At 41.5% G+C, this 25,847-nt stretch overlaps 1 protein-coding gene and 1 long non-coding RNA gene across 10 annotated transcripts in view; one reads left to right on the plus strand and one right to left on the minus strand.

Annotated features, from left to right (window-relative positions):
- Positions 1-25,847, plus strand: part of RERE (arginine-glutamic acid dipeptide repeats) — a 1,074,498-nt gene that overhangs the window by 777,214 nt on the left and 271,437 nt on the right. The window lies entirely within an intron of this gene.
- The window catches only part of LOC128638477 (uncharacterized), a 78,824-nt gene that overhangs the window by 27,751 nt on the left and 25,226 nt on the right, over positions 1-25,847 (minus strand). The window contains exon 3 of one of the 2 annotated variants that reach the window (XR_008399098.1): positions 12,793-13,246. The exons of the other annotated variant lie outside the window; for it this stretch is intronic. This is a non-coding gene — a long non-coding RNA (uncharacterized LOC128638477). Of the gene's footprint in view, positions 1-12,792; positions 13,247-25,847 lie in introns of those variants that run through there. 2 annotated transcript variants of the gene reach the window in all.

A 25,847-nucleotide genomic window follows, 5' to 3' on the forward strand; every position in this document is an offset into this window, starting at 1 on the left:
TTGAGACCGTCCTTGGAGATTGTGACCACGGACGCCAGTCTGTCAGGATGGGGAGCTGTTTGGAGTGCCAGGATGGCACAAGGAAAGTGGTCCAGGGAGGAGTCTCTCCTTCTGATCAACATCCTAGAACTACGAGCAGTCAACAATGCTCTGAAGGCTTGGCCTTCTCTGGGGTCGGTCAGTTTCATCAGATTCCAGACCGACAACATTACCTTGGTGGCTTACATCAACTATCAGGGGGGTACCAGGAGCTCCCTCGCGATGAGGGAGGTGTCTCGGATTCTGGAGTGGGCGTAGTCCCACAACTGCTCGCTCTCAGCGATTCACATTCCGCGTGTGGACAACTGGGAAGCGGACTTTCTCAGCAGAGCAGGCAGTCCTTCCGTCCAGGGGAATGGTCTCTTCACCCCCGAGTGTTTGCGGAGATTTGTCACAGATGGCGTCCAGACTCAATTGCAAACTACCTCGATACGAGTCGAGGTCTAGGGATCCCCAGGCAGAGCTGATAGATGCCTTAGTGGTTCTTGGGGATTCAGTCTAGCTTACATTTTTCCTCCGTTACCACTTCTACCTTGCATAGTGGTACGCATCAAACAGGAGCGGGCCTCGGCCATTCTGATTGCTCTTTCATGGCCACAGAGGACGTGGTTTGCGAATCTGGTGGAGATATCATCCTCTCCGCCGTGGAGGTTACCCTGTCGCAGGGATCTGCTGTTACAGGTCCCCTTTCAACATCGAAATCTAGATTCTCTGAGGCTGACTGCGTCGAGATTGAATGCCTGGTCATAGCCAAGAGAGGCTTTTCAGAAGGTGTGATTGATACTCTAATTCAGGAAAGGAAGCCAGTCACTCGTCGCATCTGCCATAGGGTGTGGAGGACTTACTTGTCCTGGTGTGAGAAGCATGGGTATCCTTGGCATAAAGTGAAGGTATCCAGGATTCTGTCCTTTCTCCAAGATGGTTTGGAGAAGGGTCTTGCCGCTAGTCCTTTAAAGGGACAGATTTCTGCATTATCAGTTTTGTTGCATAGGATACTCGCTGAGCTCCTTGACATTCAATCTTTTGTTCAGGCTCTGTCTAGAATCAGGCCTGTCTTTAGACAGTCGGCTCCACCTTGGAGCTTAAACTTGGTCCTTAAGGTTTTGCAGAGGGTTCCGTTTGAACCTATGCATTCCATAGACATTAGGATCCTGTCCTGGAAGGTTCTCTTCCTGTTGCATCGGCACGCAGAGTATCTGAACTAGCTGCCTTTCAATGTTATTCTCCTTATCTGATGTTTCATGCGGATAAGGCTGTACTTCTCACTGGGTTGGGGTTTCTCCCCAAGGTGGTGTCCAACCGTAACATCAATCAGGAAATAGTTGTTCCTTCTTTGTGCCCTAACCCTTCTTCAAAGGAGAGGTTACTTCATAATCTGGATGTAGTTCGTGCCTTGAAGTTCTATCTTCAGGCAACAAAGGATTTCAGACAGTCTACATCTCTTTTTGTAGTTTATTCTGGGAAGCGCAAGGGGCAAACGGCTACTTCTTTATCTTTTTGGTTGAGGAGCTTGATTCTCTTGGCTTATGGGACAGCGGGACATAAGCCTCCTCAGAGGATCACGGCTCATTCAACTAGAGCTGTGGCTTTGTCTTGGGCCTTTAAGAATGAGGTCTCTATGGAGCAAATTTGTAAGGCTGGTCCTCCTTACACACTTTTACAAAGTTTTACAAATTTGACGTTTTTGCTTCTGCAGAAGCTGTTTTTGGGAGAAAAAGTTTTACAGGCTGTTCGACTTTACCCTCCCGGTTTCATTCAGTGTCCTCTAGAGCTTGGGAATATGTTCCCAATAGTAATGATTGAAGCCGTGGACTCTCCTCCCCTTTAGATGGAAAACATAAATTATGCTTGCCTGATAATTTCATTTCCATATAGGGGAGGAGAGTCCACGGCTCCCGCCCGTATCTCCGTTGGGCGGCCCTAAATTAATTTATCTTCTGGCACTTTTTTTACCCTGATATTTCTCCTACTGTTCCTGGCTCCCTCGGCAGGATGACGGAAGTGGGGGACGTATTTTAGCCCTTGCCTGGGGTGTCTTTGCCTTCTCCTGGTGGCCAGGTTCATAATTCACAACAGTAATGAATGAAACCATGGACTCTCCTCCCCTCGATGGATATGAAATTATCAGGTAAGCATAATTTGTTTTTTAATTAGGCAGTTACACTTAAAGTGATACTAAACCCAAAAATGTTTATTTTACGATTCAGATAGAGAATGCAACTTTCTAATTTTACTTTTATTATCAATTTTTCTTTGTTCTCTTGGTATCTACATTTAGCCACCAATCAGCAAGCGCTACCCAGTTTCTGAACCAAAAATGAGCCGTCTCCTAAGCTTAGATTCCAGCTTTTCAAATAAAGATAGCAAGAGAACAAAGATAAATTGATTGTAGGAGTAAATTAGAAAGTTGTTTAAAATTGCATGTTCTGTCCGAATAATGAAAGAAAAAAAATTAGGTTTAGTATATCTTTAACGCCTTAACCGGGCATTTCAGACTAAAACTTCACCAGATCATTTTGCCATCACTCCATTTAAACAGAAATAGAGCCTTTGTTTTTCTTTTTTATTACCTATCAAAACTATGGGTTTTTTTTAGTAGACAACCCAAAGTATTGATCTAGGCCCATTTTGGTATATTTCATGCCACCATTTCACCGCCAAATGTGATCAAATAAAAAAAATTAAAAGTTAACTCTTTTTTTTTTTACAAACTTTAGGTTTCTCACTGAAATTATTCACATACCGACTGTGCAATTGTGGCACAAATGGTTGTAAAAGCTTCTCTGGGATCCCCTTTGTTTAGAAATAGATTGGGTGCGCAGCTGCTTTTTGGCAGCTGCGCACCCAATCTCCGATCAGGCTTAAAATCTAAAAAATGACAAGCTTTCCAGCTCTCTAAAAAATGTCAAGCATATAAAATCAAATATGTCTATGCATCGTTTAATATATAAATATAATAATGTTTATTTAAAAATCCATATTTTAAAATGCGTAAGAAATATAACTATTGCTTCTATTACCTAATAATGCATGATGAGTAAAAATAAAAAAATAATTCATTAAATAGTTATATGTGCAGGTACCAATAAAAAGATCCAAATAGTCCCCAGAGTGTACTCAATCAATAGAGCCTTATAGGGGATTATTCAAATTGGCTCCTTACTGATCCCTAATACTGGTATGCAATCTGATTAAAGCAATGTGAAACTTCATTATCCGTGTTTCTTTGTGGCAAATAACCACTGGTGTATATATTATCCATAGTTGTATACTTCTCCTTGTATTCACATGTAAGTTTCAAGACACCTCTGCAGGGAATCTTACCGGACGTTTCCAAATGATAATCTCCTGATTTTAGAAGCAGTGTAAGTAATGGTTTGTTTGTTCCACACAAACCTCGGTGCGTCCATACACAGCCGTGCGTCTTTCTGGCACGCCCACTAATGCGGGATGACGTCACCTTTCTTGTTCAGTGATCCGTTACAGCAACATGTTTCAGCTCGTAAGAGCCTTTCTCAAGTCCACAACTTAATTTCTTACTGTTGGGAAATGCAACACCTGGCCACCAGGAGGAGGCGGCAAAGACACCCCAGCCAAAGGCTTAAATATCCCTCCCACTTCCCCTATCCCCCAGTCATTCTTTGCCTTTCGTCACGATAGGAGGTGGCAGAGAAATGTCAGAAGATTTTGTATAGTCCTGTAAAATGGGGTATGTTCCCTTCTAGAAAGGACTGGAGTTTTAAAGGGACAGTCAAGTAAAAAAAAAAAAAACCTTTCATGATTTAAATAGGGCATGTAATTTTAAACAACTTTCCAATTTACTTTTATTACCAATTTTGCTTTGTTCTCTTGGTATTCTTAGTTGAAAGCTAAACTTAGGAGGTACATGTGCTAACTTCTTAGACTTTGAAGGCCTCCTCTAATCTCACAGCATTTTGACAGTTTTTCACCACTAGAGGGCGTTAGTTCATGTGTTTCACATAGATAACATTGAGCTCAGGCACGTGAAGCTCCTAGGAGTCAGCACTGATTGGCTAAAAATGCTAGTCTGTCAAAAGAACTGAAATAAAGGGGCAGTTTGCAGAGGCTTAGATACAAGGTAATCCCAGAGGTAAAAAGTATATTATAATTGCGTTGGTTATGAAAAACTGGGGAATGGGTAATAAAGAGATTATGTACATTTTTAAACAACAAAAATTCTGGTGTTTACTGTCCCTTTAAGTAATCATGTCAACCTCTCAGTGAGAGTATTGATGAAGGTTAGTCTGGATGGGTTCGCAGAAAAACTTTCCCTGCATCTTCAGACTGTTGATGAATTTCACTGCTTGCTGTTACACACTCAAGTCCATGTCAGAAGTGTCACTGCAAGACTGTCACGCTTGAGAGGCTGTGCCTATTCCATAGCATGGATCCTGGAGGTAAGACCTTTTATTTACGCTTTTGATATACAGGGTCACAGTGTGGCTCCTTTATGCCTCAATAGGATCAAGGGTTAATATCTCCTTTATGGAGATTATTTTAACAGATAGGGGTTATTTATAACTGCTTTAATGTGAGAGTTTTTTGGGCTCATAGACTGTGTGCTTTTGGCTTGGAACAAACAGGTTTCACTTTTGTTTTTAAGTGTTGCGCAGCTTATATTAGCTAAGCGCCTTTTTCATAGCAGGGGAAGTCCTGTCCTACGCTCCACGTGAACGCATGCAGTATTTTAATTTCCTTCGATCTTGCTGCGGACATCACTCCTAAGGAGAACGTTCTCATTGTTAGCTGTCTGGGTCTAGAAGGTTGTGAGTGCCTCAGCCATTGGGATTATAAAGGTGACGTTTTTTGAATAATAGCGTTCTTTTTTGTCTGTCCTGTGAATATCTTAGCTATGGAGGACTCTGATACTACATTAGAAGGTTCTGCTCCTTCTGTACTGGCTATTAATTCCTGTTTATATTGTGAGGAGGCCATGGTTTGCCACCTACTCAATTTTGTTCCATTTGCCTAAGCACCGTTCTAAAGTCTAAGAAGGGAGACATGCCTGATAATAATTATAGCTCTATTAGCCCCTCTGAGCTTTCTACCTCACAGGAATCTGGGTCCCGAGAGATTACTACCCTTTCTACATTACCCACTCCACATGCAGTTCCCCGCAGCTCAACTAATCCTCCATCTGGAGGGGGCCTTTTTCCGGCGGACTTTACCGCGCAGTTACAATCAGCGGTGTCTGCGAACCTGAGTGCCTTACCTCGCTCTAACAAATGCAAGAGAAAGGTTACACATAGTTCTCCTGACCTAGAGTCATCTAAATATTTGTCGGATTTAGCTACTATGTCCCAGCTATCCGAGGATGAGTTAACCTCTGTAGCTTCAGAGAGTGAACTTTCCGAGTCGGAGACTTCAATTTCTAAACCACCTCCTGCGGAGGAACCCTCCTTTAGATTTAATATTGAGCATCTGCTTTTTTTATTAAAGGAGGTTCCCTCTACGCTAGAGGTTCCAGAGGCTACACTCCCTGAGGAACCTAAGATCCCTAAATTAGACAGGGTTTATGAAGACAGGAAGGTCCCTCTGACTTTTCCTGTACCAGGAGAGAATTAAGGCTCTGAGAATTGCTAACTCCTTCATATGTGACGTGAATATGCAGATTATTCGCATAAATGCAAAGACTTCTGCCTTTGCGGTTTTAGCCCACCGGGCTCTCTGGTTGAAGTCTTGGTCTGCTGATATGAGGCTTGGTTCCAGGATGTACAGGATCCTTGGGTCCTGGAGGTTGTATCTCAAGGATACAGGATAGGATTCAAGTCCCATCCGCCATGGGGCAGATTCCTACTCTCCAGTCTGTCTAGAAGACCAGAAAAGAGGTCTGCCTTCGTAGGTTCCGTACGGGATCTCTAATTGTCCTGGTACTTACAGCAGAAAGAGATTTGGGGTTTTATTCAAACCTTTTCGAGGGAACTTTTCGTCCAATTCTGCACCTTAAGTGCCTAAACAAGTTCCCTCTTTCAAGATGGAGACAATACGGTCAATCCTTCCTCTGGTTCAGGAAGGACAGTTTATGACCACAATAGACCTGAAGGATGCATACCTTCACTTCCCGATTTACAGGGAAAATTTTCAGTTCCTGAGGTTTGCCTTTCTGGACCAGCACTTTCAGTTCATAGCTCTTCCGTTTGGCCTAGCTACAGCTCCAAGGATATTTTGAAGGTTCTGGGGCTCTTCTAGCCATTGCCAGAACACAAGGTATTGCAGTAGCGCCTTACCGGGACAATATATTGGTACAGGCACCATCTTTTCGTCTAGCGGAAGAACATTCGGAGTCCCCTCTCAATATTCTTTGATCACATGGATGAAAAATAAACTTGGAAAAGAGTTCTCTTACTCTAAGTACAAGGGTGCATTTCCTGGGGATCAAAATAGACTCCATATCCATGAGAATATTCCTCATAGATCAGAGACGTTGCAAGCTAACTTCTGCATGCCTTGGCCTCCTTGAGACCCTCAGTGGCTCAGTGTATGGAGGTGATCGGACTCATGGTGTCTTGTATGGACATCATTCCTTTTGACAGATTCCATCTCAAATCCTTACAATTATGCATGCTGAGACAATGAAACGGCGACCATTCATATCTGTCTCAACAGATCGTGCTGGACAACCTGTCGAGAGACTCGCTCTCTTGGTGGTTCTGTCTATATCAGCTGTTCCAAGGCACATGCTTCTTCGGACCGTCCTGGGAAATTGTGACTTTGGACGCAAGCCTTTCCGAGTGGGGAGCCGTTTGGGGTGCCAAGAAGGCACAGGGTGTGTGGACTCAGGAGTCCTCCTCCCTTCCAATCAATATTTTGGAACTCTGGACAATCTTCAATGCCTTGAAGGCTTGACCCCTTCTGGGTTCGTCCCAGTTTATCGGATTCCAATCAGACAATATAACCTCAGTTGCCTACGTCAACCATCAGGGGGAACAAGAAGTTCTTTGGCGATGAGAGAAGTATCTAAGATACTAGAGTGGGTGGAGACTCACAGATGTACATTGTCAGCGATTCACATTCCGAGTGTGGACAACTGGGAAGCGGACTTCCTCAGCAGGCAATCGTTTCACCCAGGGGAATGGTCTCTCCACACCGAGGTGTTTGCAGAGATATGCAGCGAGTGGGGGAGACCGGAGATAGATCTCATGGCATCCTGTCTCAATACCAAACTACCCAGGTACGCGTCGAGATAGAGGGATCCTCAGGGGGAATTGATAGATGCCCTATCGGTACCATGGATGTTCAGACTCGTATATCATTTCCCTCCATTACCGCTTCTCCCTCGTGTGGTGGCTCGCATCAAGCAGGAGTGAGCATCAGGCGCCGCAAAGGACGTGGTTTGTGGATCTGGTGGGGATGTCGTCATCTCCTCAGTGGAGATTACCTTGTCGCAGAGATCTGCTGATACAGGGTCCCTTCGTTCATCAAAATCTAGATTCTCTGAGGCTGACTGTGTGGAGATTAAACGCTTAGGGCTAGATTTATCAAAGCTGAGGCATACAGGGGCACATATAAGCTCCCCTGTACGCCTCAGCTCGCCTGTGGCGGGGCGAAATTATCCGCAGGTAATTAACATTGCACACAAGCTCAATTTTGCGCTGGCGTGCAATCCCGCCCCCTGACCACTGCTTGATAAATTACGGGGAGCAAGTTCTTATGAGAACTTGCAGCCGTAGGGGCTTGATAAATCTAGCCCTTAGTCTTAGCCAAGAGAGGGTTCTCTGAGAGTGTTATCGACACTCTGGTTCAAGCTCGTAAGCCAGTTACTTGGCGTATCTACCATAAAGTGTGGAGGACTTACTTGTACTGGTGTGAAGAGCGTGGCTTTTCCTGGCATAAGGTTAAGGTTGCCAGAATATTATCTTTTCTCCAGGATGGACTGGAGAAGGGTCTATCTGCTAGTTCCCTGAAGGGACAGAAATCGGCCCTGTTGGTGTTACTGCACATGAGATTGGCTGAGCTTTCGGATGTGCAGTCCTTTAAGGCTCTGACTAGGATCAGACCTGTGTTTAGATCTGGGGGCTCCACCTTGGAGCCTAAATCTTGTTCTTATTGTTTTGCACCAGGCTCCATTTGAGCCTATGCATACTTTTGACATTAAAGGGACACTGTAGTCAGATTTGTAATGGTTATGTCACACAAGTATACATGTAAATAAACCTTTTTGTAATGGGGATGCTATATTAAATATGCACCGTTTAAACAATATATAATTTTGAAATAATTAATTTTTCCAAACCCACTTAGTTGTCTGCCGTTACGGATTCCCAATCCGGGCTGACAACTGCAGTTGGAACATGGCCACTCCGAGACGCATTGCGCATGCGCGAGTTAGCGCAACATCATAGACTTCGCTGCGCAGTCAATGTCATCGTCCTGTCAGCTATCATCTTGGCTTGAGTGCCCCAATGCGTGCATGCGAGAGAAAGGAAATGTTATTGCACATGCGTTGAATGCCAATAATATATGTAAGTTATATGCAAAATCAAGAGATATGATTGGCGAGTTTGTTAACCCTTAGACGGCCCACATTTGTGGGCTGGATGACGTGATGTCATGGCCATAAAATAAAATATACTTTTACGGCAAAAGGGAGCTTCGTTACAAACAATAAGAAGGTACTTTACATTTATATCATATTTTATATGCAAAATCTATGTTCCGTTTTAGACTTAAAAAAAAAAAGGAAAGTAATCCTTTAAATTATTTTCTTGGAAGGTTTTTTTTTTTTAATTTTTTTTTTTTTTTTTTTGCTGGCTGTTGCCTCTGCGTGCAGAGTTTCTGAGATTTCTGCTTTACAATGTGACTCCCCTTATCTTGTTTTCCATGTTGATTAGGCAGTTTTACATACTAAATTAAGGTTCCTCCCTAAGGTGGTGTCGGACCGTAACAAATTGTTGTTCCTTCCTTGTGTCCTAATCCTCCTTCAGCGAAGGAACACTTGCTTCACAGTCTGGATGTGGTTCGTGCCTTGAAGTTCTATCATCAGGCTACTAAGGAATTCAGACAATTTTCCTCTTTGTTTGTTATCTATACGGGGAAGCGTAAGGGGCAGAAGGCTACTACGACTTCCCTATCTTTCTGGTTGAGGAGTGTCATCCGCTTAGCTTATGAGACAGTGGGGCAACAGCCTCCTGAGTGGATAACGGCTCATTCCATTAGAGCAGTGGCTTCCTCCTGGGCTTTTAGGAACGAAGCCTCTATGGATCAGATTTGTAAGGCGGCTACCTGGTCCTCCTCAAACACTTTTTCTAAATTTTACAACTTTGATGTGTTTGCTTCCGCTGAAGCAGCTTTCGGGAGAAAAGTTTTGCAGGCTGTGGTGCCCTCAGAATAGGGTCCACTTCTTTTTTTGCTCCCTACTGTTATTCATTCAGTGTCCTCTGGTCCTTGGGTATAGTTTTCCCAACATTAAGGAATGAAGTCATGGATTCTCCCTGCCTTATGGAAGGAAAACATAATTTATGCTTACCAGATAAATTCCTTTCCTTCCTGGCAGGGAGAGTCCCCGACTCCGCCTGTAATTTCTTTCTTTCCTAAGATATGGTGTGTCCAAGACGTCGTCAATTATTGTTGGGAATATCACTCCTGGCCAGCAGGAGAAGGCAAAGAGCACCACAGTCAAGCTGTTAAGTATCACTACCCTTCCCACAATCCCCAGTCATTCTCTTTGCCTCGGTGCATGGAGGAGGTAAAGTTTGATGATTTTTTTTTTTTTTCAAACAAGCTTTATTGTAAGAATATGTACATTACTTCAAGTCAGAAAAACACATAACAATCAATTTGACAAACTGCATAATCTATGTAGTAGTCCTGCTACATCTTGCGATTAAAGTCCTTGATGAGCGAAGAAAATAGCAGTCCATAAGTACAAAGCAGAATTAAACTTGAGGGTGGGGTTGTACTTTTGTGGGGTTGTTTTACATAAAAGAAAATTAGACTTTTATCTACACGATTTAATTTATTAAGAAGGGCAATGGTGGCTTTAAAGCAGTTAGGAACTTTTAAGGTGGGCCTTGCTGCGTTTTCATAAGATTTTGCTGCCCTTGTATAGAAAGCCAGAGTTGGCTACTCTGCTCTTTCTCTTTATCAGGTCTCTGTGAGGAACTGTTCTCTCTAATACCTTGTGGACTGTCTACATGCCGGACAGCAAATTTGGCAGGTAAGTGCCTTTTCTTCCAGGTGGGGAGATTATGCACCAAGAGAATTCCTGGTTCAGTCCCAGGTATCTGCTTTAATTGTCCTGCATTTTTCAATGGGACTTCCAATGGGATTTTCCTCCGGTTTTTTTTTTTTTTTATAAATCGCAATAAAAAATGTGTTTTTATTATGGTCCTAGAGGATTCTGCACTGTACTTGTGTGACAGATTCGGACTGTGTACTGCTTTCGCATTATTACAATGCTCGGTTGTCTGTCTTTCTCCTGCATCGTGTGTTCAGTGGGAGGCGCCGTCTCTATGTCGGAAGTGTGGAACTTGGTTTTGCGCCTTCCTGTGGCACAGCGAGTTTATCTTTTAAGTCAGTGCTGGCAGTTCGGCTCTGGGAGTAGTCACTTTCGCAGTTATTTTCCTGTCATCGGCTCCGGGAGTAGGTGGGTGCCAGTCGAGTCTGAGGTCTGGAGTTTCCTGGTTTTTTTTGTTTTTTTTTTTCATTATAGCGTAGCTGGCTCTATCTAAACCACGTTTACTCTGGAGAACTTCTCTAGCTGGAGTTTACAGACTAAGGGGAATAATTAAAGAATTAAAAAATTAAAGATTATAATTTAATTTTCCATAATTTAGAGTTTTTTTGTTTTTGTTTTTTTAGTGTGAGACATAGTTGTCCGTAAACATGTCTGATTTGGAGCAGGAGTCTGTTCAACTGAATTCATGTCTTTTATGTCTAGAAGCACAAATTGTTTCCCCTATGCAGTTTTGTTCCTCATGTGTTAAGACAACTTTGCAATGTAAAGATACGTTTTTTGGTACTGAGCCCAAGGTCTCTCAGGAAGATGCTGTTAAGGTCTTTCCACAGCCTTCTCCTGCAACGTCCCAACCCTCAATGACGTCACATGCAGTGCCCTACGGTTCCTCTATAACTCCTGGGGGAGTATATTTAAAAGCAAAAATTGCTGCCCAGGTTTCTTCAGCAGTATCTGCGGCTTTAGCTTCCTTTACAATATTAAAAGGGAAGCGCAAGAGGATAGCAAGGTTTCTGCTTCTCAAATAGTTCTTCCTCTTAAATCTGATGAGGAGGTTTCTTCGGGTACTTCTGAGGGGGAAATCTCAGACTCAGACAGTTTAATTCCTTCATCTGATGCTGAGGTGGTATCCTTCAGATTCAAACTTGAACACCTTTGGGTACTGTTAAAGGAGGTTTTGGCTACTTTAGATGACTGATACACCTGTAGTTGTCCACCCTAAGAAATCTAGTAAACTTAATAGTTACTTTGATGTCCCTTCTTCTAAGGAGGTTTTTCCTGTGCCAGACCGTGCTATAGAGATTATTACACAGGAATGGGAGAAGCCAGGGGTATCCTTTTCCCCGTCTCCTATTTTCAAGAAGATGTTTCTGGTTGCGGATTCTATAAAGGAACCATGGCACACGGTACCTAAGGTAGAAGGAGCTATTTCTACCTTGGCTAAGAGAACTGCTATTCCTATTGAGGATAACAGCTCTTTTAAGGACCCTATGGACAAGAAGTTGGAAGCTTATTTGAAAAAAAAAAATAATTTAAGCCTCCAATGGCAACCTGTGGTGTGTATTGCCACCGTGACAAGTGCTGCATTCTATTTGATGCCTTGTCTGATTCTCTCCAGGTGGAGACTCCTTTGGATGAGATCCAAGACAGGATTAAGGCTCTTAAGCTAGCCAATTCCTTTATTTCGGATGCTATTCTGCAGGTTGTTCGACTGGGAGCAAAAACTTCTAGTTTCGCTTTTCTAGCTTGTAGGGCATTGTGGTTAAAATCTTGGTCTGCGGTTGTTTCCTCTAAAGTCAAGCTTTTGGCGATATCCTTACAAGAGTAAGACCTTGTTCGTACCTCGTCTGGCTGAAATAATTTCTGATATTACAGGTGGGGAAGGGTCTTTCCTACCGCAGTATAAGAAGAATAGACCAAAGGGACGTCAGAGTAATTTTCATTCCTTTCGGAGCTTCAGAGGAAAGTCTTCCCCTTCTTCCAAGCAGGAACAGTCCAAGTCTGCTTGGAAACCCAATCAGTCTTGGAACAAGGGGAAGCAGTCTAAGAAACCCTCAGCCGACTCCAAATCAGCATGAAGGGTTTTCCCCCGATCCAGGATCGGATCAGGTGGGGGGCAGACTTTCTCAGTTTTCTCAAACTTTGATATGGGATGTCCCAGATCCCTGGGCTGTGGACAAAGTATCTCAGGTTACAAATTTGAATTAAAAACCTTTCCTCCCAGGGGCAGGTTCCACCTCTCAAGATTGTCTGTAGACCAGACAAAAAGAGAGGCGTTCTTGAAATGTGTTCAGGATTTTTCCTCCCTGGGAGTGATGGTTCCGGCAGAGGAACAGGGTCTAGGTTTTAATTCAAATCTGTTATGCTGGAAAGGAGGCGCAGGTTCACTTTAAATCCACTTCTGTTCGCTTGTGCATATACTACTTCCCTTCAAGAATTCATCTGGAGAGGTATACTCCTAGTTGAAATTAGAGGGTTGTGCTGTAATATTGTGTCAAAACACCATATAATGGTGTGTATATACTCGCAGCATATAGTGCAAAGAAGGACTTCACAGATTTTCTTATAAATTCTTTTTTTTTGTGCCCAACGCATTTCAACTGACCCAGCCGTCTTTCTCAAGAGCATTTACAAATTCTAAAAGTGCTTAACAAACCAAGCATACCTTTCCGCTACACAGGCGGTCTTTAAATACATCAGTAACACTACCCGTTGTCCCATTGGTGGAGACCGGCTTTACACTTGTTAAATAAACCTAAATAATAAAAGTTATTAAAAATTATGAAACAATTTAAACATCATTCATCAAAATGATACTTTTGTTGAAAAATATCTATGGCTTGAACTTCTTTGCTTTAAAATGTTGCAGTTCCCTTTCAAGCCGTTTTCTTTACAGTGGTCTTCTATCAGGTCCGTTTAGGAATCGGAGAATCACATGACGTTAAGTATCCAATTAGAAGTATCTCAGAACATTATGCTTTATTAGCATCGACTGTAAATGCCGCTTGCTGACTAAGTTGAGACAAAAAGAAACTTGTATTAGATTCAAGCATGTAACATTGTGACTCATTGTCTTTTGAGCAAGTTAACCTAAATAAGCAGAACAATAATTTGGCGTATTATATATATCATTTTATTTACTAACTAAATATAAATATATGATGTTTTAGATCTTATCTTGTAGGATTAAATGACATACGGATATAGATAATATTTTATATTGTAACCCTTTATCCTTCTAGAAATGCTAGATGAAGCCATTATAACAAGTAAATGCTGAACTTAACATAATGGTTGATTTATACATTACAAATTAATATTGTTTCTTACATAAAGGCAATTTTTTGTGTCTATCACCTTAATGAATTTTCATACGAAAAGCAGCTAATTGTGTATCTTTGTTTAAACCCCAATGGGCATATGTTTTTAGCATATGTATCCATTTTAATTCCCTTTGATCTAGTTGCTTAGCCAGGTTACCACCTCTCCAATGCAGAGAGGCTTAGCCAGGTTACCACCTCTCCAATGCAGTTTAACCTTTTCAATTCCTATCCATATAAAGGATTCTTTTGTAAAAAGTTGGCAGTTATTGCAATGTAGCGGCACTGCATGGTCCTCATGGTTTTTCTCAATTTTGTTAAGATGTTCCATAATTCGTGTCTTCAAAAATCTGGATGTTTGTCCCAAATATTGACATTTGCAGCCACAGTTTTACTTTTACATGTGATAAAATCTTTTATTTCATAATTTTTCCCAGTAACTGTGGAGTTAAGTTTTGTGTTCTTCTGGTATAGTTACAGCTCTTACACAGGTAAAAAAGCCTGTCATATTACTGATTTGAAGTGGTTTTTTTCGGGGCTATACCTTTAATCATTGACAGTGCTAATTTTTGTTTGAAATTTTGTTTTTTTCTATATACAACCATAGGTTTACTAGGGATCATAGGTCCCAGATATTCATCTTCTTTTAAAATGTGCCAGTATCGTTCTACAAATTTTTAAATTGTTTTATTCTCTATATTAAATGTGGTCATACATTTTTGGAAATGATTGATGTTCTTATCTCTTTTGTTGTTTTTTTTAGTAATTCTGATCTTGTTTTATTTTTTATTTAATTTATTTCCTGTTCTAAAGTTATACTATTATATCCCTTTTCTGCAAATCTTTTCTGAAGGATTATTGATTGTCATATTCTTCTATTTTACTGCAATTTCTACGAATTCTTAAAAATTTACTTTTTGGTACCGCTTTTAACCAATTAGAATGGTGGCAGCTATCCTGTTTTATATATGTATTTGTATCACATTTCATAAAAAATGTTTTACTATGTACCATATTGTTGTTGATAAAATCAAGAAAGTTAATTTCATATTTATGATATTCCGGGGTTAATATAGCATGCTTATTATTATTATTATTAAGAGCATTTACAAAGTGGGGTAATTTCCCTTCTCCTCCTTTCCATATACAGTATAAATTAGATCATCTATGTATCTATGCCAGGACACCAGGTTTGTACCAAATTCTATATTATGCCATACGTAATTGGGTTTCAAAGAAATCCATATATATATTGGCATAACTTGGTGCAAACCTGGTGCCGATGGCAGTACCACAAATCTGTAAATAATAGTCATTAAACCAAAAAAAGTTGTGGCGTAAAATAAAATCTCTAGCTCTAATTATGAAATCTAAAAGTTTAGGTTCCAAATCTTGATCTTCGGACAATTTCCATTTAATTGCTTCCAGCCCTTTCTAATGGTTAATTATGGAATACAAAGAGGCCACATCCATGGTGACCCACAAAAAATGATCTTGACAGGTTACATCCTGCATGATTTGTAAAACATATTTGGTGTCTTTTAGATGTGATCTTGCCTTCCTCTGGAAAAGTAATCTGAGAAGATTATGGAGACTAGCCTTCTTTTTACTCTTTCTTGTTCAGTTGACAATGCTCTCTTTATCATTTCCCTTAGCCCTGGACTGCGGGTGCGTTGTTCTTGGTGCCTTTGGGCTCTAGAGTACTTGCGTGACATTGTCGCGGCCTAGCACCTTGTTGGGGGGGAGTTGGCCTTCTGCTAGGGGTGTTTTCTTCCCTTTGGGCTGGGATTTACGAGTGAGTCCTGTTCCCGTTCTCCGGGGTAGCCCGGTTATCATCCCATGTGAGGTCTGATTTCTTCAGACGGGGTATCTTGTGTTCCCTGGGGGTGTTGTTCATTTTAAGACGATTCTGGGTCCAGGGTTCTTGTTTTGGATCCTTTTTTGATGCCTGGAGACTTATGATCCTGCGGACTGGTTCGGGACGACCCATTTTTTTCAGGGAGCCTATGTTAACATAGTGGCTAGCTCATTGGGCTTGCAAGCAGGAAGGCCAGGATTCGAATCCACCTTTAAGTACTGGTTATAAACTTTAAGGCCTGCCTTGTCCTTCGGACGGAGTGTGCTCCTTTTCATGGCGAGTTTTTTTTTCCCTCTGTTGGGTCAACAGTGGTGTCTGGATGATTTTTCATTCGGTCAGTGATTTGATCAGACTATGGCTTTTCAAGTGTTGTGGGCATGTGCACTGTTTCCTTTTATGTGCCATCCCCTTTGAGGGGGTAGTTTGTCTTCCTTAAGAGGTGGGGTTTCCTCTCTCTGGAGGGTGGTTGTCCTGCCCTGTGTACAGGAGGTTGGAACAAGTGGCTTTATTTCTGTAAGGGACAGCAGTCTGCCACTTTGTGGTTTGCTCTGTTCTAACTGTTGGAAATTGAAATCTCCACGTAGAGACTGTCTAAGAGAGTTGTACCAGGTCTTCCTAAGGATCTATTTGTACTTTTCTGTGTACCAAGTCCTAGGGTGTTCTCCTTGGGAGTACCTTTATTTTGAAGGAGCAGATTGGGTTAGCACCCAAGCTCTGTTGGGGTGGGGTGAGCTCCCCCCATTCTTCTATTCCCTTTGGACTTGTGGTGGGGTCTTTCTATTCCCCCTGTCTATCAGACATGCCTGTTGCTTGGTAGAAAAACGGGGGGCTGAGGGCTAGTGGGTTTGAGAGTAGATAAGAAATTATAGGGAAAAAATAATAAAGAATAATAAATGTATTAGCCCTATAATTTCAGAGAAAGGCAGGAGGGATACATATGGATGTACCATTAATTGCAAAGACAGAAAGGAATCTTGCAAGAAAAGGGAAAGGCCTGTCTGACTCTAAATATATATCTTGAAAAACCCACTGGTTTAGATTATCAACATAAGGTGGTGGATTAATATAGGAGAGCAATGCTCTGTGTCAGGGAGTAAATGGGACCCCAAATACCCAATTGGAAGTTAGAATGAAGTTAAAATTGTCTCAGAAAACCATTCATACAACACAAATCTTTATTGGGAGACAAAAAGTAAAGTCCAGCAGGACTCAGACAAACATTCACACATACACTGATTAAAAATAGCTCAAGCTCGTGTCTTAATTTAGAAGAATTCAATATGTAGCGTGGGAAACGGAAATATTATTTTTGCAGTAATCTCTGCAAATTGGGTTCTTAAGGATATCTAATATAAGCAAATGCTATAAGATTCCTAAGATATATTAATAATATGCAGATTAACTGTTGCACAGTAAATAATGGGCCCTTGGATGGTGTGTGCAGAGAGTAATAGCTAGGGTATGTATATATAACTTATTCAGTTTTAGCACTCAGGCTATCATAAAGTTCAATAGTATGTGCACTGATAGTGAGCACAAGGTAGCACTCGATATCACAGAAATAATTTGATTATATTGCAATATACCTGAGAGCTGGAGTTCAGCAGTATTGCTCAGAGAAATTGTAAGTGATATGTGTACTAATAGTAGACACAAAGTAACACCCGGTATCACCAGGGTAAATTAAATATATTGCGATATGACTGAGAGCTTAGGTTCAACAATCCAGGTCTGACCACTGTGGTGTTGTGTGACCCGGTATTCTAAATAGTATGACCGGTATATGTGTGTTTACTAATAAATGTAATTGTATGTTTGATACATATTAGCACAACCGGAAAAGTGAAATGAAACCTAATATCTCCCAGTTACAAAGAGTTATATGCTAGGCTGCACTGTTGTGGTATAGCTTAGGTAATGCCGAGGTATTATTCCATATGTACAAAAATATTTTAAGATGATATACATCAAATATTATAACCTGTATGTCAGTACCGTTGATTTTTTGTTAACCAATTGTTGTAGTTATTATATTAAAGTGAGCCTGGCACTAATATCTAGTTGTCACCTTGCTTGCCAAAACACATGTGGTTTAGGCCTTGCACTAATATCTAGTTGCCACCTTGTTTGCTGAACACATGTAGTTTAAGATATTGTGAGTTATCCGTTGTACAAATTAACAAAGTAAGAAACTCTCATAACCCCTGGCTAAAAAAAGCCTCTTCTATAGCGGAGGCTATCATTAATGTTACTTCTAGCTAATAACACTTCAACATTCATATCACCATCTGCAAAGGTCTCTACTATATCGGAGACTGTATTATTGTTAATCTGCTCAAATTTCACACACGCATGTATTCTATAATTGTAGAAAATATACTAGCGAGCGAGCGGCTAAAAACAGTGAGGTACTATGACCTCGTGAGCAATGCCCCTGTTGAAGTGTTATTAGCTAGAAGTAACATTAATGATAGCCTCCGCTATAGAAGAGGCTTTTTTTAGCCAGGGGTTATGAGAGTTTCTTACTTTGTTAATTTGTACAACGGATAACTCACAATATCTTAAACTACATGTGTTCAGCAAACAAGGTGGCAACTAGATATTAGTGCAAGGCCTAAACCACATGTGTTTTGGCAAGCAAGGTGACAACTAGATATTAGTGCCAGGCTCACTTTAATATAATAACTACAACAATTGGTTAACAAAAAATCAACGGTACTGACATACAGGTTATAATATTTGATGTATATCATCTTAAAATATTTTTGTACATATGGAATAATACCTCGGCATTACCTAAGCTATACCACAACAGTGCAGCCTAGCATATAACTCTTTGTAACTGGGAGATATTAGGTTTCATTTCACTTTTCCGGTTGTGCTAATATGTATCAAACATACAATTACATTTATTAGTAAACACACATATACCGGTCATACTATATAGAATACCGGGTCACACAACACCACAGTGGTCAGACCTGGATTGTTGAACCTAAGCTCTCAGTCATATCGCAATATATTTAATTTACCCTGGTGATACCGGGGTGTTACTTTGTGTCTACTATTAGTACACATATCACTTACAATTTCTCTGAGCAATACTGCTGAACTCCAGCTCTCAGGTATATTGCAATATAATCAAATTATTTCTGTGATATCGAGTGCTACCTTGTGCTCACTATCAGTGCACATACTATTGAACTTTATGATACCCTGAGTGCTAAAACTGAATAAGTTATATATACATACCCTAGCTATTACTCTCTGCACACACCATCCAAGGGTCCATTATTTACTGTGCAACAGTTAATCTGCATATTATTAATATATCTTAGGAATCTTATAGCATTTGCTTATATTAGATATCCTTAAGAACCCAATTTGCAGAGATTACTGCAAAAATAATATTTCCGTTTCCCACGCTACATATTGAATTCTTCTAAATTAAGACACGAGCTTGAGCTATTTTTAATCAGTGTATGTGTGAATGTTTGTCTGAGTCCTGCTGGACTTTACTTTTTGTCTCCCAATAAAGATTTGTGTTGTATGAATGGTTTTCTGAGACAATTTTAACTTCATTCTAACTTCCAATTGGGTATTTGGGGTCCCATTTACTCCCTGACACAGAGCATTGCTCTCCTATATTAATCCACCACCTTATGTTGATAATCTAAACCAGTGGGTTTTTCAAGATATATATTTAGAGTCAGACAGGCCTTTCCCTTTTCTTGCAAGATTCCTTTCTGTCTTTGCAATTAATGGTACATCCATATGCCTGTTGCTTGGGCTGGTCCGGACTTTGGAGCAGGGTTCTGAGATCTGTTGCTCTGTTAATTCGTCCTCGGGTCATCAAGGTACTGTAAGTCTCCTTGAGCATTCTGCTTATTCTCCACGTTCAAGCATTTAGGCGCCAAATAATGTGGGCGTCTTATTTGGCGCTAAAAAATATGGGCGTCGTTTTTGTCTCCACATTATTTCAGTCTCATTTTTTCTTTGCTTCTGGTTACTAGAAGCTTGTTTATTGGCATTTTTTCCCATTCCTGAAACTGTAATTTAAGGAATTTGATCAATTTTGCTTTATATGTTGTTTTTTCTCTTACATATTGCAAGATGTCTCACGTTGCATCTGAGTCAGAAGATACTTCAGGAAAATCGCTGTCTAGTGCTGGAACTACCAAAGCTAAGTGTATCTGCTGTAAACTTTTGGTAGCTATTCCTCCGGCTGTTGTTTGTATTAATTGTCATGACAAACTTGTTAATGCAGATAATATTTCCTTTAGTAATGTACCATTGCCTGTTGCAGTTCCTTCAACATCTAAGGTGCAGAATGTTCCTGATAACATAAGAGATTTTGTTTCTGAATCCATCAAGAAGGCTATGTCTGTTATTTCTCCTTCTAGTAAACATAAAAAATCTTTTAAAACTTCTCTCTCTACAGATGAATTTTTAAATGAACATCATCATTCTGATTCTGATGACTCTTCTGGTTCAGAGGATTCTGTCTCAGAGATTGATGCTGATAAATCTTCATATTTATTTAAAATGGAATTTATTCATTCTTTACTTAAAGAAGTACTAATTGCTTTAGAAATAGAGGATTCTGGTCCTCTTGATACTAATTCTAAACGTTTAGATAAGGTATTTAAATCTCCTGTGGTTATTCCAGAAGTTTTTCCTGTTCCTAATGCTATTTCTGAAGTAATTTCCAGAGAATGGGATAAATTGGGTAATTCATTTACTCCTTCTAAACGTTTTAAGCAATTATATCCTGTGCCGTCTGACAGATTAGAATTTTTGGACAAGATCCCTAAAGTTGATGGGGCTATTTCTACCCTTGCTAAACGTACTACTATTCCTACGTCAGATGGTACTTCGTTTAAGGATCCTTTAGATAGGAAAATTGAATCCTTTCTAAGAAAAGCTTATCTGTGTTCAGGTAATCTTCTTAGACCTGCTATATCATTGGCTGATGTTGCTGCAGCTTCAACTTTTTGGTTGGAGACTTTAGCGCAACAAGTAACAGATCATGATTCTCATAATATTATTATTCTTCTTCAGCATGCTAATAATTTTATCTGTGATGCCATTTTTGATATTATCAGAGTTGATGTCAGGTTTATGTCTCTAGCTATTTTAGCTAGAAGAGCTTTATGGCTTAAAACTTGGAATGCTGATATGGCTTCTAAATCAACTCTACTTTCCATTTCTTTCCAGGGTAACAAATTATTTGGTTCTCAGTTGGATTCTATTATCTCAACTGTTACTGGTGGGAAAGGAACTTTTTTACCACAGGATAAAAAATCTAAGGGTAAAAACAGGGCTAATAATCGTTTTCGTTCCTTTCGTTTCAACAAAGAACAAAAGCCTGATCCTTCATCCTCAGGAGCAGTTTCAGTTTGGAAACCATCTCCAGTCTGGAATAAATCCAAGCCTTCTAGAAAGGCAAAGCCTGCTTCTAAGTCTACATGAAGGTGCAGCCCTCATTCCAGCTCAGCTGGTAGGGGGCAGGTTACGTTTTTTCAAAGAAATTTGGATCAACTCTGTTCACAATCTTTGGATTCAGAACATTGTTTCAGAAGGGTACAGAATTGGTTTCAAGATGAGACCTCCTGCAAAGAGATTTTTTCTTTCCCGTGTCCCAGTAAATCCAGTGAAAGCTCAAGCATTTCTGAATTGTGTTTCAGATCTAGAGTTGGCTGGAGTAATTATGCCAGTTCCAGTTCTGGAACAGGGGATGGGGTTTCTCCAACATAGTTGTGTCCGGTCCACGGCGTCATCCTTACTTGTGGGATATTCTCTTCCCCAACAGGAAATGGCAAAGAGCCCAGCAAAGCTGGTCACATGATCCCTCCTAGGCTCCGCCTACCCCAGTCATTCTCTTTGCCGTTGTACAGGCAACATCTCCACGGAGATGGCTTAGAGTTTTTTAGTGTTTAACTGTAGTTTTTATTATTCAATCAAGATTTCTGTTTGTATGAGGAAAATGATTTTAGCAACCGTCACTAAAATCCATGGCTGTTCCACACAGGACTGTTGAGAGCAATTAACTTCAGTTGGGGGAACAGTGAGCAGTCTCTTGCTGCTTGAGGTATGACACATTCTAACAAGACGATGTAATGCTGGAAGCTGTCATTTTCCCTTTGGGATCCGGTAAGCCATGTTTATTACGATCGTAAATAAGGGCTTCACAAGGGCTTATTAAGACTGTAGACTTTTTCTGGGCTAAATCGATTCATTATTAACACATATTTAGCCTTGAGGAATCATTTTATTTGGGTATTTTGATATAATAATATCGGCAGGCACTGTTTTAGACACCTTATTCTTTAGGGGCTTTCCCAAAGCATAGGCAGAGCCTCATTTTCGCGCCGGTGTTGCGCACTTGTTTTTGAGAGGCATGGCATGCAGTCGCATGTGAGAGGAGCTCTGATACTTAGAAAAGACTTTCTGAAGGCGTCATTTGGTATCGTATTCCCCTTTGGGCTTGGTTGGGTCTCAGCAAAGCAGATACCAGGGACTGTAAAGGGGTTAAAGTTCAAAACGGCTCCGGTTCCGTTATTTTAAGGGTTAAAGCTTCCAAATTTGGTGTGCAATACTTTTAAGGCTTTAAGACACTGTGGTGAAAATTTGGTGAATTTTGAACAATTCCTTCATGTTTTTTCGCAATTGCAGTAATAAAGTGTGTTCAGTTTAAAATTTAAAGTGACAGTAACGGTTTTATTTTAAAACGTTTTTTGTACTTTGTTATCAAGTTTATGCCTGTTTAACATGTCTGAACTACCAGATAGACTGTGTTCTGAATGTGGGGAAGCCAGAATTCCTATTCATTTAAATAAATGTGATTTATGTGACAATGACAATGATGCCCAAGATGATTCCTCAAGTGAGGGGAGTAAGCATGGTACTGCATCATTCCCTCCTTCGTCTACACGAGTCTTGCCCACTCAGGAGGCCCCTAGTACATCTAGCGCGCCAATACTCCTTACTATGCAACAATTAACGGCTGTAATGGATAATTCTGTCAAAAACATTTTAGCCAAAATGAACACTTATCAGCGTAAGCGCGACTGCTCTGTTTTAGATACTGAAGAGCATGACGACGCTGATAATAATGTTTCTGAAGGGCCCCTAACCCAGTCTGATGGGGCCAGGGAGGTTTTGTCTGAGGGAGAAATTACTGATTCAGGGAACATTTCTCAACATGCTGAACCTGATGTGATTACATTTAAATTTAAGTTGGAACATCTCCGCATTCTGCTTAAGGAGGTATTATCCACTCTGGATGATTGTGACAAGTTGGTCATCCCAGAGAAACTATGTAAAATGGACAAGTTCCTAGAGGTGCCGGGGCTCCCAGAAGCTTTTCCTATACCCAAGCGGGTGGCGGACATTGTTAATAAAGAATGGGAAAGGCCCGGTATTCCTTTCGTCCCTCCCCCCATATTTAAAAAATTGTTTCCTATGGTCGACCCCAGAAAGGACTTATGGCAGACAGTCCCCAAGGTCGAGGGAGCGGTTTCCACTTTAAACAAACGCACCACTATACCCATAGAGGAGAGTTGTGCTTTCAAAGATCCTATGGATAAAAAATTAGAAGGTTTGCTTAAAAAGATGTTTGTTCAGCAGGGTTACCTTCTACAACCAATTTCATGCGTTGTCCCTGTCGCTACAGCCGCATGTTTCTGGTTCGATGAGCTGATAAAGGCGGTCGATAGTGATTCTCCTCCTTATGAGGAGATTATGGACAGAATCAATGCTCTCAAATTGGCTAATTCTTTTACCCTAGACGCCACTTTGCAATTGGCTAGGTTAGCGGCTAAGAATTCTGGGTTTGCTATTGTGGCGCGCAGAGCGCTTTGGTTGAAATCTTGGTCGGCTGATGCGTCTTCCAAGAACAAGCTACTTAACATTCCTTTCAAGGGGAAAACGCTGTTTGGCCCTGACTTGAAAGAGATTATCTCTGATATCACTGGGGGTAAGGGCCACGCCCTTCCTCAGGATCGGCCTTTCAAGGCAAAAAATAAACCTAATTTTCGTCCCTTTCGTAGAAACGGACCAGCCCAAAGTGCTACGTCCTCTAAGCAAGAGGGTAATACTTCTCAAGCCAAGCCAGCTTGGAGACCAATGCAAGGCTGGAACAAGGGAAAGCAGGCCAAGAAACCTGCCACTGCTACCAAGACAGCATGAAATGTTGGCCCCCGATCCGGGACCGGATCTGGTGGGGGGCAGACTCTCTCTCTTCGCTCAGGCTTGGGCAAGAGATGTTCTGGATCCTTGGGCGCTAGAAATAGTCTCCCAAGGTTATCTTCTGGAATTCAAGGGGCTTCCCCCAAGGGGGAGGTTCCACAGGTCTCAGTTGTCTTCAGACCACATAAAAAGACAGGCATTCTTACATTGTGTAGAAGACCTGTTAAAAATGGGAGTGATTCATCCTGTTCCATGAAGAGAACAAGGGATGGGGTTCTACTCCAATCTGTTCATAGTTCCCAAAAAAGAGGGAACGTTCAGACCAATCTTAGATCTCAAGATCTTAAACAAGTTTCTCAAGGTTCCATCGTTCAAGATGGAAACCATTCGAACTATTCTTCCTTCCATCCAGGAAGGTCAATTCATGACCACGGTGGATTTAAAGGATGCGTATCTACATATTCCTATCCACAAGGAACATCATCGGTTCCTAAGGTTCGCATTCCTGGACAAGCATTACCAGTTCGTGGCGCTTCCTTTCGGATTAGCCACTGCTCCAAGGATTTTCACAAAGGTACTAGGGTCCCTTCTAGCTGTGCTAAGACCAAGGGGCATTGCTGTAGTACCTTATTTGGACGACATTCTGATTCAAGCGTCGTCCCTTCCTCAAGCAAAGGCTCACACGGACATAGTCCTGGCCTTTCTCAGATCTCACGGATGGAAAGTGAACGTGGAAAAGAGTTCTCTATCTCCGTCAACAAGGGTTCCCTTCTTGGGAACAATAATAGACTCCTTAGAAATGAGGATATTTCTGACAGAGGCCAGAAAAACAAAGCTTCTAGACTCTTGTCGGATACTTCATTCCGTTCCTCTTCCTTCCATAGCTCAGTGCATGGAAGTGATCGGGTTGATGGTAGCGGCAATGGACATAGTTCCTTTTGCGCGCATTCATCTAAGACCATTACAACTGTGCATGCTCAGTCAGTGGAATGGGGATTATACAGACTTGTCTCCGAAGATACAAGTAAATCAGAGGACCAGAGACTCACTCCGTTGGTGGCTGTCCCTGGACAACCTGTCACAAGGGATGACATTCCGCAGACCAGAGTGGGTCATTGTCACGACCGACGCCAGTCTGATGGGCTGGGGCGCGGTCTGGGGATCCCTGAAAGCTCAGGGTCTTTGGTCTCGGGAAGAATCTCTTCTACCGATAAATATTCTGGAACTGAGAGCGATATTCAATGCTCTCAAGGCTTGGCCTCAGCTAGCGAGGGCCAAGTTCATACGGTTTCAATCAGACAACATGACAACTGTTGCGTACATCAACCATCAGGGGGGAACAAGGAGTTCCCTAGCGATGGAAGAAGTGACCAAAATCATTCTATGGGCGGAGTCTCACTCCTGCCACCTGTCCGCTATCCACATCCCAGGAGTGGAAAATTGGGAAGCGGATTTTCTGAGTCGTCAGACATTGCATCCGGGGGAGTGGGAACTCCATCCGGAAATCTTTGCCCAAGTCACTCAGCTGTGGGGCATTCCAGACATGGATCTGATGGCCTCTCGTCAGAACTTCAAAGTTCCTTGCTACGGGTCCAGATCCAGGGATCCCAAGGCGGCTCTAGTGGATGCACTAGTAGCACCTTGGACCTTCAAACTAGCTTATGTGTTCCCGCCGTTTCCTCTCATCCCCAGGCTGGTAGCCAGGATCAATCAGGAGAGGGCGTCGGTGATCTTGATAGCTCCTGCGTGGCCACGCAGGACTTGGTATGCAGATCTGGTGAATATGTCATCGGCTCCACCTTGGAAGCTACCTTTGAGACGAGACCTTCTTGTTCAGGGTCCGTTCGAACATCCGGACCTGGTTTCACTCCAGCTGACTGCTTGGAGATTGAACGCTTGATCTTATCGAAGCGAGGGTTCTCAGATTCTGTTATCGATACTCTTGTTCAGGCCAGAAAGCCTGTAACTAGAAAGATTTACCACAAAATTTGGAAAAAATATATCTGTTGGTGTGAATCTAAAGGATTCCCTTGGGACAAGGTTAAGATTCCTAAGATTCTATCCTTCCTTCAAGAAGGATTGGAAAAAGGATTATCTGCAAGTTCCCTGAAGGGACAGATTTCTGCCTTGTCTGTGTTACTTCACAAAAAGCTGGCAGCTGTGCCAGATGTTCAAGCCTTTGTTCAGGCTCTGGTTAGAATTAAGCCTGTTTACAAACCTTTGACTCCTCCTTGGAGTCTCAATT

Source organism: Bombina bombina, chromosome 8 (assembly GCF_027579735.1).
Source record: "Bombina bombina isolate aBomBom1 chromosome 8, aBomBom1.pri, whole genome shotgun sequence".
Classification (NCBI taxonomy): Eukaryota; Metazoa; Chordata; class Amphibia; order Anura; family Bombinatoridae; genus Bombina; species Bombina bombina.